The 17746-nt window shown below is 36.1% G+C and overlaps 1 pseudogene across 1 annotated transcript in view; it reads left to right on the top strand.

Moving 5' to 3' along the window:
• Positions 1–17258, top strand: part of LOC149539193 (uncharacterized) — a 32930-nt pseudogene extending 15672 nt beyond the window's left edge. The window contains exons 3-7 of the transcript XR_016356181.1: positions 15205–15243; positions 15340–15934; positions 16147–16245; positions 16346–16774; positions 16864–17258. The product of XR_016356181.1 is annotated as an uncharacterized LOC149539193 (transcript). The remainder of the gene's footprint in view (positions 1–15204; positions 15244–15339; positions 15935–16146; positions 16246–16345; positions 16775–16863) is intronic.
• Positions 17259–17746: the final 488 nt, after the last annotated feature.

Here is a 17746-nt window from a genome sequence, read left to right as displayed (position 1 = left end):
CCTCTCGTCAATTCACCCACTGTAGTGACTGGTTCACTGACTACCAACCTTATTCAAATTTTGTTATTTTTGGTGGTGGAAAAGAGTACACTGTTGTCGGCAAAGGCAACATTCAAATTCAGTTCGCTGGGAGGAATCTCATTTTACTCGATGTGTACTACGTTTCCAAGGATGGAACTTAATCTACTCTCAGTTAGTCAATTGTTGCGACATTCTCCACACTTGGATGTCTCCTTCGGTTCACATCAGTGTATCATTCTTGATAGGGTGACTCAGTCTATTGTTGCAGTGGGTCTTGAGGATCATGGTCTTTTCTAGCTTACTGATTCTGGTGATTCTCGGGACTTAGCTATGGCTGCTCGGCGGTCTTTTATTAGCACACTTTGGCATCAGCGATATGGGCACTTAAATGTGCATGATCTCTCTTAGCTTGCTCGAAAAGAGCTTGTCCTTGGTTTGCCAAAGATTCAGAATCAACAACTTGGAGTTTTTGATGCATGCTAGGCTGGGAAGCAACATTGCACACTTTCACCAGTGGCAATTCATGGCGATCTTCCCTAGTTCTTCAGCTTGCTCATGCCGATATATGCAACCCTTTGGCAACTCATTTTGTTCTTGGGTCTAGGTATTTTTTGTTGCTCGTTGATGATTTCAATAGAAAAATGTGGGTATATTTTTGTCAAAAGGAATCGGATGCATTTATTGTCTTTCAAAAATTTAAACCTTTAGTTGAAAAAGAGTCTGAAAAATCTATTATTACTCTTAGGTCAGGCAATGGGTGGAATTTGGTGCTAATGAATTCTCTAGCTCCATGGATACTCATGGCATCAAACGCCAGTTAACCACACACCACAACATAATAGTGTAGTTGAATGTTGGAACAAAACAATCACCGAGATGGCTCGCTCCATGTTCAAACACAGACATGTTCTAAAGAAATTTTGGGCAGAGGTAGTTAACATTGCAATTTATCTTTTGAACCGGTCATCTCCAGTGGCAGTCAAAGGTAAGACTCCAAAAGAGGCTTGGTCAGGTCACAAGCTCAGAATCAGCCATTTGAAAGTTTTTTGCTCCCTTGCTTTTATTTGGATCCCTGATGCGACATACACCAAGTTGGATGCCAAGAGTCAGAAACTCATGCTTGTTGGGTACAGTAGTCTTCATAAAGCCTACCGGTTGATCGACACCGAGACATCTCGTCTCCTGTACAGTCGTGATGTAGTCTTTGATGAGCAGCGTGGACCATTCATGCCTGTTTCTCCTATTCCTGATCCAACAGACCAACCTATGGAGGCTCATGATTTGGGAGTTAGACTTCATGGGAGGGCTCTAGTAGCTCCTGCAGCTCCAATTATACCAGTGATCCCTGTATAGACACCTCTAGCTTCTCCTACAGGATCACCTAGATTTGTAAATGCTTTACCTGAGTTTGATCTAGATTCTTCAAATGAGTAACCTAATCATAGAGCATCTCCTGATACGAATGTTGGTCATTCTCCTCTCCGACCTAAGTGGTGGGCTAAGACACTTGCTGATCTTTGTGATGATGAGCTCATTGATGGGAGAACTACTCGAAAAATGAGCAAACCTACAGAGTCTGTTAACTTTGCTCTCAAGGCCAACCTTCACAATGTGTTTGAACCTCAAACATATTTTGAGGCTAAAGGAATTCTAGAGTAGGAATATGCCATGACATCTAAACACTAGAGTCTCTTGAAGAATAATGCCTGGGTCCTTTATGATCTTCCACGAGGGAAAAAACCCATCGACTGCAAATACGTTTAAAAAATCAAATACAAATCTGATGGTACTTTGGATAAGTACAAAGCTTGTTTAGTTGCAAAGGGCTTTTCTCAGCTTTAGGATATTGATTATAAGGAGACCTTTGCCCCTACTACAAAGATGAGCACAATCAGATTAGTTCTAGCCATGACAACATAGTTTGGTTGGAAGGTCCATCAAATGGACATCAAGAGTGCTTTCCTGAATGGTGATCTCTACAAAGAGGTCTACATGACGCAACCTCCTAGTTTCAAGGTTGCCAGTAAAGAACATCAGGTTCTCAGATTAGTGAAAGCTCTCTATGGCTTGAAGCGGGCCCCTAGGGCATGGTACATAAAAATTGCTAAGTACCTCAATGATCAAGGCTTCTAGAGGAGCTCTTTAGACTCAAAATTGTACATCAAGACTACTAATAGTGACATCATCCTTCTTGTTATTTATGTGGATGATTTGATCAACACTGACAATTCGACATCTTTGATTCAGGGAATCAAACATTATTTATGCTGATCTTTTGATATGACTGACCTTGGGCTCATGCATTATTGCCTAGGTGTTGAGGTTTGGCAACAGTCTTCTGATATATTCATCTCTCAATCCAAATATGTTAGGGCTCTATTAGATAAATTTTGTATGTAGAATTGCAAGCTTGCATCTACACCCATGGAGAAAGGTCTCAAGTTAGCAACCAAGTTTGATACTCCTCCCATTGATGACACTACATACATGCAACTAGTAGGCAACCTCATCTACCTCTCTGCTACTAGCCTTGATATCAGCTTCGTAGTCAACTACATCTCATATTTTATGACAGCACCTAAGGCTGGTCATTGGATGGCAGCAAAGCGTGTGCTTCATTATGTGAAGGGCACTACGGATTTTGGACTTATTTACTCTTGAAGTGTTAATCCTAGACTCAATGGGTTCATAGATTTAGATTGGGTAGGCTCTGTTGACGATAAAAAGTTAACTTCTAGATATGTGTTTAGTTTGGGATCCGGTGTTGTCACATGGACTAGTAAAAAGCAGCTTGCACTTTCTTTCTGCTCTATAGAGGGATAGTCAACGCTGGTTGTGAAGTTGTTTGGCTTCGTCAGATGCTTGGGGATATGTAGATGTGTAACAAACAGTTTTTCATAACAAAAACAAAGACAATTTATAAAGAGATTCATTGAATAGATAACTGAATTCCTTTTCATATGACATTAACTATTTTAACTATCAACAAGTGACTGAAATAACCATGTTTAACTGAGATAACCATATCAATGATCAACTGAAATAACTAGATTAAAGATTAACTGAAAATAACTATATCTATGATCAATTGAAAATAACTAGATTAATGATTAATCGAAAATAACTGTATCTATGTTCAACTGAAAATAACTAGATTAACGATTAACTATCATTTTTACATACAAGTAAGTTAATGCTTATCATAGAAAGAAGAAAAAAAACATACAAGTATCATCCAATGGGTCTTTAGCTAGATGTGCAAGCTTCGGCTTTTGGTAAGAGGAGAAGCATTGACTTAGGCTTAACCTCCCAACTTCGAAACATACTTATCCCCACACAATCGATTGAATTAGAAAGGCCCTCCTTACCCCAGGATCGGGCTTGGGATATTCTTAGTCTAGCCATTTGAGCATCCTGGTGTTTAAAATGTCCACACAGTTATGGATGGACATGTTTGCATAATTGGCACCACTGACATCAAGTGATCAATAGATAGCAAATATGCTTTCAAACTACCTTGGCCAAGGTTTTTTGATGGGTTCAACAACCCGATCACCACCGCTTGATTTGACAACAGGAAACATTATTAGGGACGAGCATGAGCTATTAAGTAAGATTTAATTAATTAAATTTAATTTATCAAGTCTGATTTCACCTTCTTTATCCTTGCAGATTTCATCTCACCTCTTCACCTTTTCCATGGCTAAACAGTCGATGAGTCCTAGGTGTTCGGAATTTCAGAGCAGTCGGCTCTTAATGATTCATGAAGATTATATACTTCCAGCATTTCACAATCTGTGATTACATGATTATGTTCTTTAAAAAAAATAATTGCAGAAATAACTATCATCTGATTCCAAGGTCTACTGCAAAGATAACTTATGATTCCATGTTATAGACACTTCACTATGCTTATTGGTAAGCAACTCCCTAAAGTTATCTAGTTATGAATGAGGATAATCTACAGTTGTAGCTATGGAAAATCTATTTGTAAAAGCATTGGAATAACATTCATTTGGAAATGATTATCACACGACCTAATATAAATTCGGTACTGTCTGAAGTCTTGCAAATCGATTGGTAATCAGGTCTTCTTCGGTTGCTTGTAGACGTAACCACAATGTGTAAATAGTTACTTAATCTTCAGTAAGGAGAGAGAGCTATATGACAGACTGTATCAGAATGGCACTGAAATGGAAAAAGGTTTTCAATGGTCTTGTAGATATTCAATGGATTATAGCAGTGTCAATTGTGAAGGAAGCCACATCAAGCAAGGAAGAATGCGATATTAAAAGGAAAACGGGAATGGGTGCTCTTGCGCCTTTGTCTCTCCCGACTCATGATATAAAAAGGTTTTAAAAAGACTCTTTGGCTTCTGTAACTTAAAGAATGTTTGTCAATAAAAACCACCAAGTGTTCAATCGGTTTCAAACAAGGAAAAGAATAAAAGATGGAAAAAGAGTTGGAAGGTTATAATTTAAAAATTATTATGATTTATATTTATATACGTACATGTAAATATATTGGTGAGTTGGCATCATTTTATTATAAGAAAATAATATGATGGTGTCACTTCATTTTTATATCTATGTGTACGTACGTAGATATATATTATAATAATAAGGTGAAAGATCATTTAAAATTCTTTGAGGTACGTATTATGCTTTAATTAAATTATTTTATGTTTCTTGAATTATTTATTTAATAACCGATGCGGGTCCGATAGATTATATCCTAAGTTCAAGTCGTTAGGTCCTTACCAAAGAAGTTTAAGGTCATACTTGTCAATCCTGTTGACTGGACTAAGCAAGTATCCCATTCCGTTGATTTCATTTAACAATGTTTCCCCCCTTCATCTTCTCCTGCAATCACCCGTGAAATACTTCCACCATAATAACAATTCCATAATAATTTTCATATAAACATTTAAAAGACTTTAAATTATTAACCATAATTCCAAAATCAAGCAACTGCTAAATATCATATAACAAATAATGGTTAACGACCATCTTCATTAACAGTTAATACAACGGATATAAATAATTACCTACTTCACATGATCATGGAAGAAAAATCCGTTAAATCCAATGGCTATGAGAAATTTTAAAACCAAGTCAAAATTTGAGATGTAACAAGATGTCACCCATAGGACCAACCACTTTGTTTGTTGCTACCGAAGGCGTTATCAAATTAGCATGGAATCCAATCTTCCATGAACGAACCAAGCGTGTGGATGTTCATTGTCACTACATATGACGGGAGAAGACTAAGCAATAGATTTGCAGTATGTTCCTACCATGGATCAGATTGCAAACATTCTCACCAAGCCTCTTAGTCCTAATAAGTTTGTTAAATTTCAGAGGACAGCTTAGTGTTGTGGATAGATTAACCATTAAGGGAGGGTATTACAATAATAGATAAGCTTCTATTATTAGTTAATGGCTATCTATTTACAATCTATTGTAAATATTAGAATGTTTCTAATATTAGTTAGTCTATAGTTATCGGTTAGCTTTCTTTAGCTTTCTTTTAGCTAGAATAGAATGTTTTTATTTTTTACAATTGTTTCCTAATGAAACATCCTTCTATTCCTTTGTATATATTGACCTCTTGGTCTCTGTTAATAACAAGCAAATATTACTAATTACTTTGTAATAGATCGTATGTTGAATGTTTTATTAGATATTATAATTGAATATATATATATATATATATATATAATTTGAAATATTTGTCAATACAAAGGGATAATACTTAATAAATATTCAAACTTGACAAAATGATTAGACATTTATTTTATCGATATTGGAATGATCTTATTATTATCCTTGAGTATTATGTTAGTCTCCCTCTTATTCTATTATTTCAATACGTACTATAAGAGCTATTTGTCTTGATTTTTTTGTTCGAGTATGTTCTTGCAAGAAACGTTAGATCGATATCAGATTCAGAGGGAGTTTGACACTTCTTCAAAGGCAACTTTGGAGGAGGAGCTCAGATGATTTATATTTAGAGGAAATTTGAAAGTTCGTATGTATGACTATGATTTTAATTTTTAACAAGCCTACCCCCTGTGTACATCATGAGGAATTGACAACTTCCAAATGATTATCACTCGTATTTGCAGAAGTTATTGGATGGTGATGATCTTACTATAACTTAAATCATGATATACATTTTATATAAATGTTGGAACAAATCATGATAAATTATATCTTGTAAACCAACAACTAAGTGTTAGATGTCACTCAATTGACGGTCTATGAGTTGTTTGTGTAGATATATGATAGGTATTTGGTGAATATCATGTGTTGATATTCTGCAAGCCATTACCTTATTGAGTACTTGGTGAATATCATATGTTGATATTTTGCAGACCGATACTCAGAGTATTTGGTGAATATAATATGTTGATGTTCCAGAGGCCAATGCTTGTGATATCAAAATGGTGGATATCTTTTGATCAAAGATATCCTTAAAATTTGCCATTCCTAATATTACCAATGGTGTAATATCAATGTGTTTATCCTTTTTGACTAAGAGGGAGTGTTAAGGAGTTATAGTTGAGTCAGATTATATATATATATATGCTTTTCATTTATTATCTAACTATTAAATTAAATCATATCAATAATAATAAATCCAACTTTATACTATTCGTATATTGACTGATTAATATAATTCCTGTTGATCGATTGAAAAGTGTGATCATCGGTGGTTATGGTTTTTAAAGGGTTGACATGAGAGTTACGATCCAATGGTTGTGACTCTATGCTGAGTCACTTCCATCAAGTGTGACTCTTCATCACCCTATATATAAAGGGTGAGAAGTCTGCAGTTTAAAGTTTTAAACCGTACAATGAACACACAAACGTCTTCCTCAGTAATCAATTGCAGATAAATTTGGTCCACTTGCTACAGATTCATTGGATATTTCTCTAAACTGTTTTCTGTTAGATCCTCCTAAATTAACAGCTGGTTTGGATTCTGGTACACGTGGGTTTGAGATCGGGTTCAAAATTCGTCCAATTTTTCTTTTTTGGGCTGGGTTCAGGTTTGTTTTGGGTTCATCCGTACTATATATATATATGCTTTAGCAAATAAGTTCATGCACCTTCTCCCCCCAGCATTGGTTGAACGATTTCTACATATTTCCACAGTTGGGAGCATCTATCTATTTTAAAGTGTGTGTGTGTATATATAGATTTATATTTATATGCTTATCTTTAGCAAATAAGTTCATACACCTCCACCCAGTATTGGTTGAGCGATTTCTACATATTTCCATAGTGGGGAGCATCTATCTATTTTGAAGTGGGAGTTTCCGGTGCTAGAAGCAGTTGTAGGCATTCTTAGAATCTACAAGCAACAAACAAAGAAAAAAAACAAAAATGAATCATGAAGCAGGAAAAACAAAACTAAGAACTTAGGAAATCATTTCTACTACTAAGAATTGTAGTGCCACATACACAATCAATTATCTCATACTGCAATAATTGAGTTGTTCAAAAACTTGTTCAGTGCCAGAAACAAATATTAAAAAACTGCGGTGTAAAGTCAACATAAGTCAGAAATCCCAAATTCGCTCAAATTTGTCTGACATTCACTCAAACCCATTCAAATTTTCACCGGGCTCACGCACTCAATTCAAAATTTGCTCCAAATGCAACTAAATTCATGCAGGGTCCATTTTGCCAAATTTGCAGTGAATTACTCCCAAGAAAAATGAATTTGGAACGATTTCAAACTGTTTACAACTTTCCTGCAAATGAACTCTCGACTTTTTCTGTATGTGAGCAAATATGGTAACTTAGCTTTAAAGGCATACTAAACACTATGTTTGATTAAAGAAAGGCCATTTTACTTTATTTTACTTTTAGGAAATTGATTATTTGCTCTTACAGTTATGTGTACACATGTTTCAACAATAAATGTGTCTTATGGAACATTCGGTCAGATTTGGGATTTGAACGGGATCATAGACATGTTGATATTACAGGTCACAATTTGTCTCTAATAGAATTTCCTATATGTCCAATATCTGCTCAGCTATTGCCAAGTCCCAAGATGATTCCACTTTGGATTTGTGCACCATTATGAAATCCACGTGTGTGAGGCTATGATTATCATCAAATCTTATCTAGTTTATTTGTAAGCTTCTAATAAAGAACTTGTGTATATCAATCACATAATGCTCTTGCTTTGAAGACACAATGTATTGTATTAGTATGGTTCTAGAAGAAACCAAAAATGCATTTTTGGTAACTACTAACAAATCAGATTTTTGCATGACCAGTAAAGACCATGTGTATTGCCATCACATAATGCCCTTGCTTGAAGACAACTTATTTTATTATTATGGTTTTAGAAGAAACTAAAATCCATTTTTGATAATTGCTAACAAATTAGACTTTTGCATGACTTTGACCACCATGGCTTCCTCTTTGTATAGGAACTCCCTCTGCATCTTTGTGTCAGATCGTAGGGCCCAAGTGTTTTGATTCAGATTGGTAACTGCATATTTGAGTGCAACTGGTAGTTCTGACATCGGACCTGTCTTTCTAGATAGCCATTCTCATTTGGATGAGAAGGTTTTTGAAATACTCACTGGTAATTCTCATAAGAAAGTTCGAAACTCTCAAACATAACCAAATCATATCAGAGTTATAAGGAATTTGCATTTCATGAATATGTAGTGAGATTTTTCTATCAGCAATGAATCCAATTTCGTTCAATAACTAAGAAAGTTTGGACAGACTTAGTACTTGACATTAAACGCAGCAATTGGAAGTTTTGGCAAATACAACATACCAATTCAATCCACCATTAACTTCAAACATTGACTTCATGGATTGGCTGGAAATACCAGATTGGCTACATGCATATGCTGATTATTGCAGATGGAAGAATGATGCTCATGCGGCAATTTAAATACAAGGAGCCATGATTCTTATGCTGGATTGGTTGATATTCAGAATAATTGCAGATTGCCTATCAGCCTTTGAACTGCTTCAGTTGTATCTCTATACCATCATCTGCATATAATTTCACTTCCAGACAAGCTTTGCATTTATGTAATTTGCAGGCCTTGCTCACTGAAATAAACTAAAGGAATCTTCTGGGGTTCCATCCCGAGTAGATCGCTTGAGTAAGCTTTACAGAGAAATTTTTATCATAAGTGAATGCATACGAGATTGAGACTTAAAACCCCAATCAAACCTTTTATAAAAATTCCCAACCAAAAAACTATTGATTTCCTTCTAACTATTTAAGTTGACCCCTTTTCCATAATTGCCAATGAATAATTAAATTCATATTGGCAATAAATATAGCTTTTTCCTTTGTTTTTAAATTAAAACTTAATCCTTTTGTTAACTTAATGCTTCAACCTATGGGGATAATAGATATAGGCTAGCATTAGTATTTATTTATTTATTTATTGATGCGCTAGGCAAAAAGGGGACATTATGGTCTTCCATTCCCGGAGATTGTTTGCCTTTGGGATGCTAAAACCAAATGCTTGGATCTCATATCAACTTCAAGAACATTGCTCCACCAATCCGCTGTGCTACCCTGATAATAGCAACACTATGCCTAGAGTTGTGAAGCAACTTGTTACACATGCTTTGAATCATCTTTACATCTTCCATGCAACAATGCACAAAGTCTGCCCTCTTACTAGTTGCATCATCAACCCATGTCTCATGACTATTTGCCCAAACTTGAATGTCAACATTAGATGACCCTACAATGTTGTCTTCTCTATAATTATGGGCTGCAAACTCATGAGAAAGTAGACTAATTCTGTCCTAAATCAGAATTTTTCCCTCCTTATCAAATACCACTAAATTTTGATTGGACTCATTTTCTTCCCATTTCCCAACTAATTAAATGTGGTAGTGTCTCAAATAAATCATCTTCCTGTACCAAGGGCTTGTGTTCCAAGTTTCTCAATTGTCCCTGAATGCCACACTCTGATTTTTCCTTGAGTACCAACAAACACACTAGAAGATGCATTGGGATCACCCAAAGAATCCTTCCCATTATCTATACTAATCTCATGGTCAAACAAGTTGTCAACAGCATCCCTGTGGGTTAGTTTTATCACCTCATGCTTTTCTTTACTTGCTGTTATGAAACTAGATTATGGACGGTCAGCATCTCTAGCTTGTGTCACATGTTTAGTAGTCCATACCCGGCTATCCTCAATGGATTGTTAACACTCTGATAGAGGGCTTCTGATTGCATTCAGGAAATCAGATTTCTGCCCCTCTCATTCCGCCTTATCGCATCCTCAACAAAAGCTATTCTATGATGCTGAGGGTTGCATGTTGCTTATGCATTTTGGGACTCTAAAATGCTTCCTCCTACAATTAGACCATCACCTGCATGATTTTTGTTTGTGTTAATCACAAGAACATCAACAAAGAATTTGAGCAATTCTCACCTAAAACTATTTGTCCTTTATTCTCTTTCTTGCTCTTTCTGGGATATCTTGTAACTCACGAATTAAGTTTCTCTTCATTTGTTGGCTTGTTTTCAAGTGCTGGATCAATATTTGTTTTTCAGTCACCTGCTTCAATGACATCTTCAACATGCTTTTCATTTTTCCCAATGCTTACTTTTCTATTCTTTATATCTTTTCTGTTGATATGAACTTGTAGATACCAATCATCATCATTGTCATCTGGTACACCCATAAATCGTCCGAAGGAAAGGAGGTTATGTATCTCCTTAGGAGGAGTACGATACTTATTGTGGCTGCTCATAATTGCATCACTGGTTGCCTTGGCATGAGACCTCTTACTTGTACTTGTTGATGGAGATGAAACCTTGGAGTGCCCAATTTTCCTTAAATGTACATTGTCTATGACTGCAATTCCCAATTGTTCTGTTGTTGTATCTCTCTTAATTTGGCAAGGTCCATCTTTTTCTTCTCCCAGCTAGGTATCTTTTCCTTGAAGCAGGAAGGAAAGTAGGCATCTTCCATCCTTAATTTTGGCCATTGATGTGAAAAATCCGACATGCAACTGAAACCAAGCTAGATGGATCTGTGGCTCTGATGCCACTAAACTATTCTAACTAGTGATTCTCATAAGAAAGTTCAAAATTCCATGGATTCATCTCAAATTTAACCAAATGATAACAATGAATTTGTATTTCAAGCATGTGTACAGAGGTTTGAAATATGCACATGCTGATTATTGCAAATGGAATAATAATTATCATGCTGCAATTTGAATACAAGGAGGTTGTGCTGGATCAGTTGATATTCAAAATAATTGCAGATCGCCTATCAGCCTTTAAACTACTTCAGTTATATCTCTATACCGTCAACTGCATGTTATTTCACTTCCAGACAGGCTGTGCGTTTATGTAATTTGTAGGCCATGATTGCTGAAATAAACTAAAAGGAATCTTCTAGAGTTTGTCCAGAAGAAAAGCTACACATGGTTTGCATCCTAAGCAGATCACTCGAAGAAACCTTTGCAGGGAAATTTCTATCATAGTAGAATGCAGTGTGTATGATAGAACGAGACTCAAAACCCCAATTGAACTTTTTATAAAAATCCCCTACCAAAAAGCTATTAATTTCCTCCTATTTTTTTTATTTACCAACATAGGCAAATAGTAATATTTGCTTCACATTTAATAACTCACCCCCATGGCCTGGGAAAGACTCAAGTCATAACTTCAGTTGGCCCCTTTTTAATAATTGTCAATGAATAATTAAATTCATGCTAGCAATAACTATAAGTTCTTTCTTCTTTCATTTAATTAAACACTTAACCCTCTTTATTAACTTAACGCTTTAGCCAATGGGAAGAATATATAATAGGCTAACATTGGCATTTATTTATTTATTGACGTGCTAGGCAAAATGGGGACATCACAGTTTTGTCTACTATTGATGGCTTAGTTTTCTTTTTTCTTATCTCACACACCATAATATATGGGTGGCTTTGATAACAACGTGAGTTTCATCTGAAGGGTTGGCTGCTGCCTTGACCAAATCAGGCCGAGTCTATCCGACGAGACTTTCTGAGTTTGGTGAGTCTGACTATACTGACCAGATATTTAGTTCCCAAGTCTAGTAGCCCCATTTTTACTGGTATGCCTTGGGAACAATGTTCCATGGGGATGTGCCTCCACCTCTAGATCTCGAACTTTTTTAGATGAAGACATTCTGGGGACATTCCAGGGACAGGGGGACTTCTCAAAAATTTCTCTCCACCACCCCCCAATATCGAAGACACTTCCATGTGTCTCCTAGACATCTCTTCTAAAAAGGTTCAAAATATTTATGAGAACTTTTAAAAAAAATTGAACCTAAGTTTTAACCGAGTCTAGGTAATTTGTATTGTATTATAAAGATTATAAATAATAAAATAATAATAAAAGTTATAACCTAAAACAAGTATATTTCACTTGTAAAGTGAATACTAGGAATCTGATCATTAGTTACATAATGGAAGACGTCTGGACTGGATGAATCTGATGGTTTCACTATGCACAGATGTTTGGGAAGCTTAGAATCTATTCAAGGTGTCCGAGGTTACCCTAAGTGAGCACTAGGTTCAAACCATTGCTGGCCATGGCATTACATTCCAGATGCAGGGAAAAGGAGTTGACTGCAGTTCCAGACATGCGTACCCTGTCTATGATTTGCTGTTCATTTCCAAAGCTTAAAATCAACATACAGTGTTGTTCTTGTAATGTTTAATAGATCGTGTTTGGTGTAGACTTATCAAAGTATTTGATATGTATTCTGATGTATATAAATGACTGGTATCTTCCTGTGATAAACTTCATATAATTACTGTAAACTGTGATAACCTTATGTCAGATCAGTATTGCCAAATTGTTATTGATATGATCTGCAAAATGAAAATAATATTAATATATATATATGTGTTGAAACATGACATAATAGAGTCATGACTCTATACGTTCATGTCTCAACATACATACTGATTCATTAACACAACACTGAATGGTGTTATGGACAACTCACGGGTTAACCCAATACCAAAGAGCGCATAACTGAAGACACCCGATAACAATGATTGTATAGCAATTAAGCCACCCAATAACAAATCGGTGAAGGCGCTTCAATGTGACTAGTGGTGAGCCGATATAAATAATCGGTAGTGTCAATAACAGATTCTTGTATAAACTAACCATACGACTGTTATTGTATAAACAGATAAAACAGATAAGAGATACTGCATTATATATATATATATATATATATAGTTTTATGGCAGATGTTTGAGTACTCAACCGCTAACTTTCTTAACAGTTCTCTCACCTCTAATGGGTGCATTACAATGACATCAAACTAATCTGATTTTATTCTTAGAACAAAGTATATTACTACATTCTGAAATAGATAGCATCATAGCAACATTATTGGAGAAATAAAATCTGTAGCAGATCTGGAATTAAAGAAAGTACTGTTATTTCTGTTCATGAATGTTATTTATTTATTTAATAATTTGAGCAATCATGCAAAGAACTTCACCGATACATGCCAAACAAATACCACTCCCATGTAAAAATCAGAAACTATACGGCCAGAGTAAAGGGAACTGTTTGCTATAACATCTGATACATAAATTTGAAAATAAGATTAAAATTTTGGAGCAGATTTTGACATTTGCCATTTGAATATTTGAACAACGTATACTATTACTAGACTCTAGTTATTATGTTATACATCTTTATCTTTTTAAAACTTATAGTAATATTTCAAGTGCTAATAGTAATATTATATGTATTATCATTATGAATTTATGTCAGCAATACTCTTTTCTCGTCTTCTCAAGGAAATGTCCCTAAAACTTGTGGAATGCTGCTTGGGACTCAAGAAATGGAGTAAGTTTTGGGCACATATTGATCTCTTATTGTCCCTTCTATCAAAACAAGAAAAATACCACCCTAAGACGAGCAAAACTCAGAACCCTTCCCACAAGTATTGTTGGAAGAGCAGTGCAAGCAGTTGGGAAAATCTAGGAAAAGGGATAGTTACAAAGCACAACAGGCAAAAAGAGACATGAAGAAAAGAATTAAATATTCTGCTTGATTGTGCCCAGTTTCCTTTGGTTATCCATAAAAACCAGTAAATGGTAAGAGTAGTTTCATGGATAAATTTTATAGGCTCCTAATGCCTAACCTAGGGATACTTTCCCCTTCCTATCTTTTCTCTTCAACTTCAGGTCACATATGCGCCCTAAGTTGCTTTTGGGTAGTAATAGAACAAAAAGAGGAATGAATACAGACAAATAAAATCAAAGAACATACCATAATTGAGATCTGCAGTGTGAGGTTCACATGTTTGGAGGCCCTATTCTTCTAACATAATTAAAAGAAAATTTCTTGGAGCATTTGTAATTTTATTGACATAAATGCACACAATTAGATGCCCATACATATTTGAAACAAACTTTTGTTTGGATGGTAGCGAGGTACCCATACTGAATTGATGGTGGGGTTGCATCCCTGCATGGTTGGGAGAAATATCCAAAACTTTATTGTGACTATTGTTACAAATAACAAGGAATGAAGCTAAAATATTTATATTTTCCATTTGTTGATCTCATATAAACAATTTATTATATTTTTGTTATAATTAAAACAGTATCCATGGATGCTATTTAGTGTAATTCTAGTAATATTACTGAAGCTACGTGATTCTGGTTCACTGCATGATTTAGTGAAAGCAAGCCCGAAGTTTTCTTTTTTTCTGTTGTATCTGTCTTTGCATCTGGACAACACGTGTGGAATAAAGCAAACATTTTCAAAATTTTGAGAACAGCTGTTACTTTTCCTTCCCTTTAGTATTGCCATTAGTATGGAATTTATGTTGCAATATTGCTTGCTTTTGCATTTGAATATCTCTCCATTTGTACCACCAATTCTGATTAATAAATAAGTGCCATTATTATCTACACAAGTAATATTGAATATAACTTTCCAGAACAGCTAATTTGTATTAGGTTCTGACCATTGAGAGTATTAGGAGTAGAAAGACTCTTCATTATTTAGTGCATTGCTATTCTCAATTCTTAACTTTAAGCAGTTAACTGGTCATGGTATCGCAAGCTATCTGATATATATTTCCTCTTAAGAGTTTTACACATCTTTGCATCAGCTGTGAAGAAATGTTCTCTTGTATTTCAGGCACAGATAATGCTTGGTATGGTGCGGCCTCCACAATTGGTATGCATTTAGTTCTATTTCAGTACATTTCTCATTTGGTCTTTTGCAAAAATTTGAATATTATTCGACATTGTGCGATTTCTCTGTTGATTTCAGATGCCTAACATTCAGCAGTCCCTTACTCAACCTCCTCAACCACAAATGCAGACCGGCCAACAGGGATGTTCAACCCAGGCAGCAGGGCCAGACAAATCCAGTACAGATTCAGTCACAACCATGGCAGCAGTCACAGATGCATGTGGGGCAGCATGGTCAGGTGCCAGTGACAACACAGTCACAACCCCAAAGTGCAATGCAGCAACCACCTCAACGGTCTCAACACATTCCTCTGCATCCTCTAATGCAAGCAGACCAACAGTCTCTGCCTCACATGCCACGTCAACCAACATCGCAACCTGTGCAGCAAATACCTCAGGGTCGGAATTTGCCAATGCATCCACCCATTCATTCTGCTCCACAAAATTTGCCAATACAGCCTCAACTTCCTACAGTTCTCTCAGGTCAACCTCAAAATTCTTTAGGCCAATCAAGTGGTGGAATTCATCAAACAATGCAGCAGCCACCATTGGCACAACAGGCAAGGCCTCCTCTTCAGCCACCAATGCATCAACTGCAGAATCAGCACGCTCATAGTATTGGTTTTCAGCCATCAGTTGTTCCACAGCAACCAGAGTCTCAAACAAAGTTTCAGGTATAGTGACTGTCATTTAGTTAGTGTACTGGATTCTGCAAATTTGGAAGAATTTACCAAAACATATCTGTGTTATCGATCTGCCTTGGGTATAATCTTTGGTTCAACAAGGCTATAAACGAAAGCAATGTTTTATCTTTTCCATTCTTGGAAACACAATCTTGTCACAAGCATTACACATTGACAAGTCATCTGGGTATTTCAATTTACAGCGCTCAGGAAGCAATGCACAGTCTAGCATGGGAGGTCCTTTCCAGCCACATGCTCAGCCTCCACTGCCAAGCCATCCACCTTCACAGCAATTGTATCAGGCAAGAAGATTATACCATTTTCATTTCGTTCAGAACTTCCATTTGAATACTTAATACAAATGATGACCCTGACTAATTTTTTTAATCTAAATAATCACAGATGAATTTGGGGAGTGTGGTTGGGCTTGTTTCACATGCTAGACCAGACATCAGTGGTCATGGAATGGGGCATGGCAACCTGCCATTGGTGGGCCACGGGATACAAACTGGAAGAGGACCTAACATGGGTCAAGGCTTGAGTGGTATGGGCCCCACTCCATCATGGCCGCCAGTTCCTCCTGAAGGTGTTAGCAATAGTGTTAGTGGAGCTCAGCCTTCAACCATTCAAACAGGGGTGGGAGGGCCAACACGTTCAGGTGGGGGTATGATAGGAGGCACGAATGAATCTGTTGGGCCATCTACTGGAAATATTGGAAGTGGAATATATACTGGACCTCCAGACATTGCAGATTCTAATCTTGTTCGTTCTCGTGGAATTGGTGAAATGCAAACTCAAACAGTGCCACAGCAGCAGCAACAAATTTCTCACGTGAGCCTCTGTAAATTTCTTTGGTTCTGCAACATGTCCAAGGAATTGTGTTCTTTTCTACTACTAACATGGTCATTATTTTAAAACAGATGCAGTTATCACCTGATCAGGAGAAAACCTTATTGCAACAAGTAATGAGCCCGACACCTGAGCAGATAAATTCGTTGCCTGTGGAACAAAGACAACAAATACTCCAGTTGCAGCAAATGTTTCGTGGAGCAACTGACAGGACATAAAGAAATTCTGATTGCGGCATTTACCAGTGTGGTAATGCTAAAGCACAAACCCACTCAGAATTGAACCAGCAACTTGGATGACAAATTCAATGGCCGCGAACACAAGGATTTGATTCTTGGCTCCCCAAAATTTATGATTGAATGTGCTGCAATATTTTATCATGTAGTAATACAGGAATTAGATCTGGCTCTGCAATGTGTGACAAATTTCATAATTTTATATAAATGCTCAAAAGGCATTTTTTTTATGTCTTCTCAGATAACTTTCTTGTTGCCTCATTCATTTTAATATTTTATAGCTCTGCAGAAGTGGAATAAACTATATGAAGCATTTAAAATACAAAATGAAGATTTATTGGGAAAGCTTAAACATGTTTAATTTTTAGAATTTAAATTTTTAACTTGTATTTGGTATAAATTAAATGTAGCCCTTGAATTTAAGACACAAGTGCTCTTTTTTTTGTTTCTGTACCTCCTACTTCTATATTATAATTTTTATTAGGTTAAATGTGTCAATTATTAGGACATATCACTTTCACACCGTTTTGCATAACATGGCTGCTTTCCTGCCAGCTATTGGCCCAGAAAACAGTTTATCCAATCATATTTAATCATCTTCGAAATTGATGCATTTTTGATTAATTGCAGAGATTACTTTAGTAGCGAATCTTCAACATTTGGCGATCCTGTCTCATGGGTTGATCGTCATTTGGCAAATTGTAGTGCCTCTCCCATT

Source organism: Cupressus sempervirens, chromosome 9 (assembly GCF_028749045.1).
Source record: "Cupressus sempervirens isolate cs-2001-9-10 chromosome 9, ASM2874904v1, whole genome shotgun sequence".
Classification (NCBI taxonomy): domain Eukaryota; kingdom Viridiplantae; phylum Streptophyta; class Pinopsida; order Cupressales; family Cupressaceae; genus Cupressus; species Cupressus sempervirens.
This window is presented reverse-complemented; position numbering and strand designations above follow the sequence as displayed.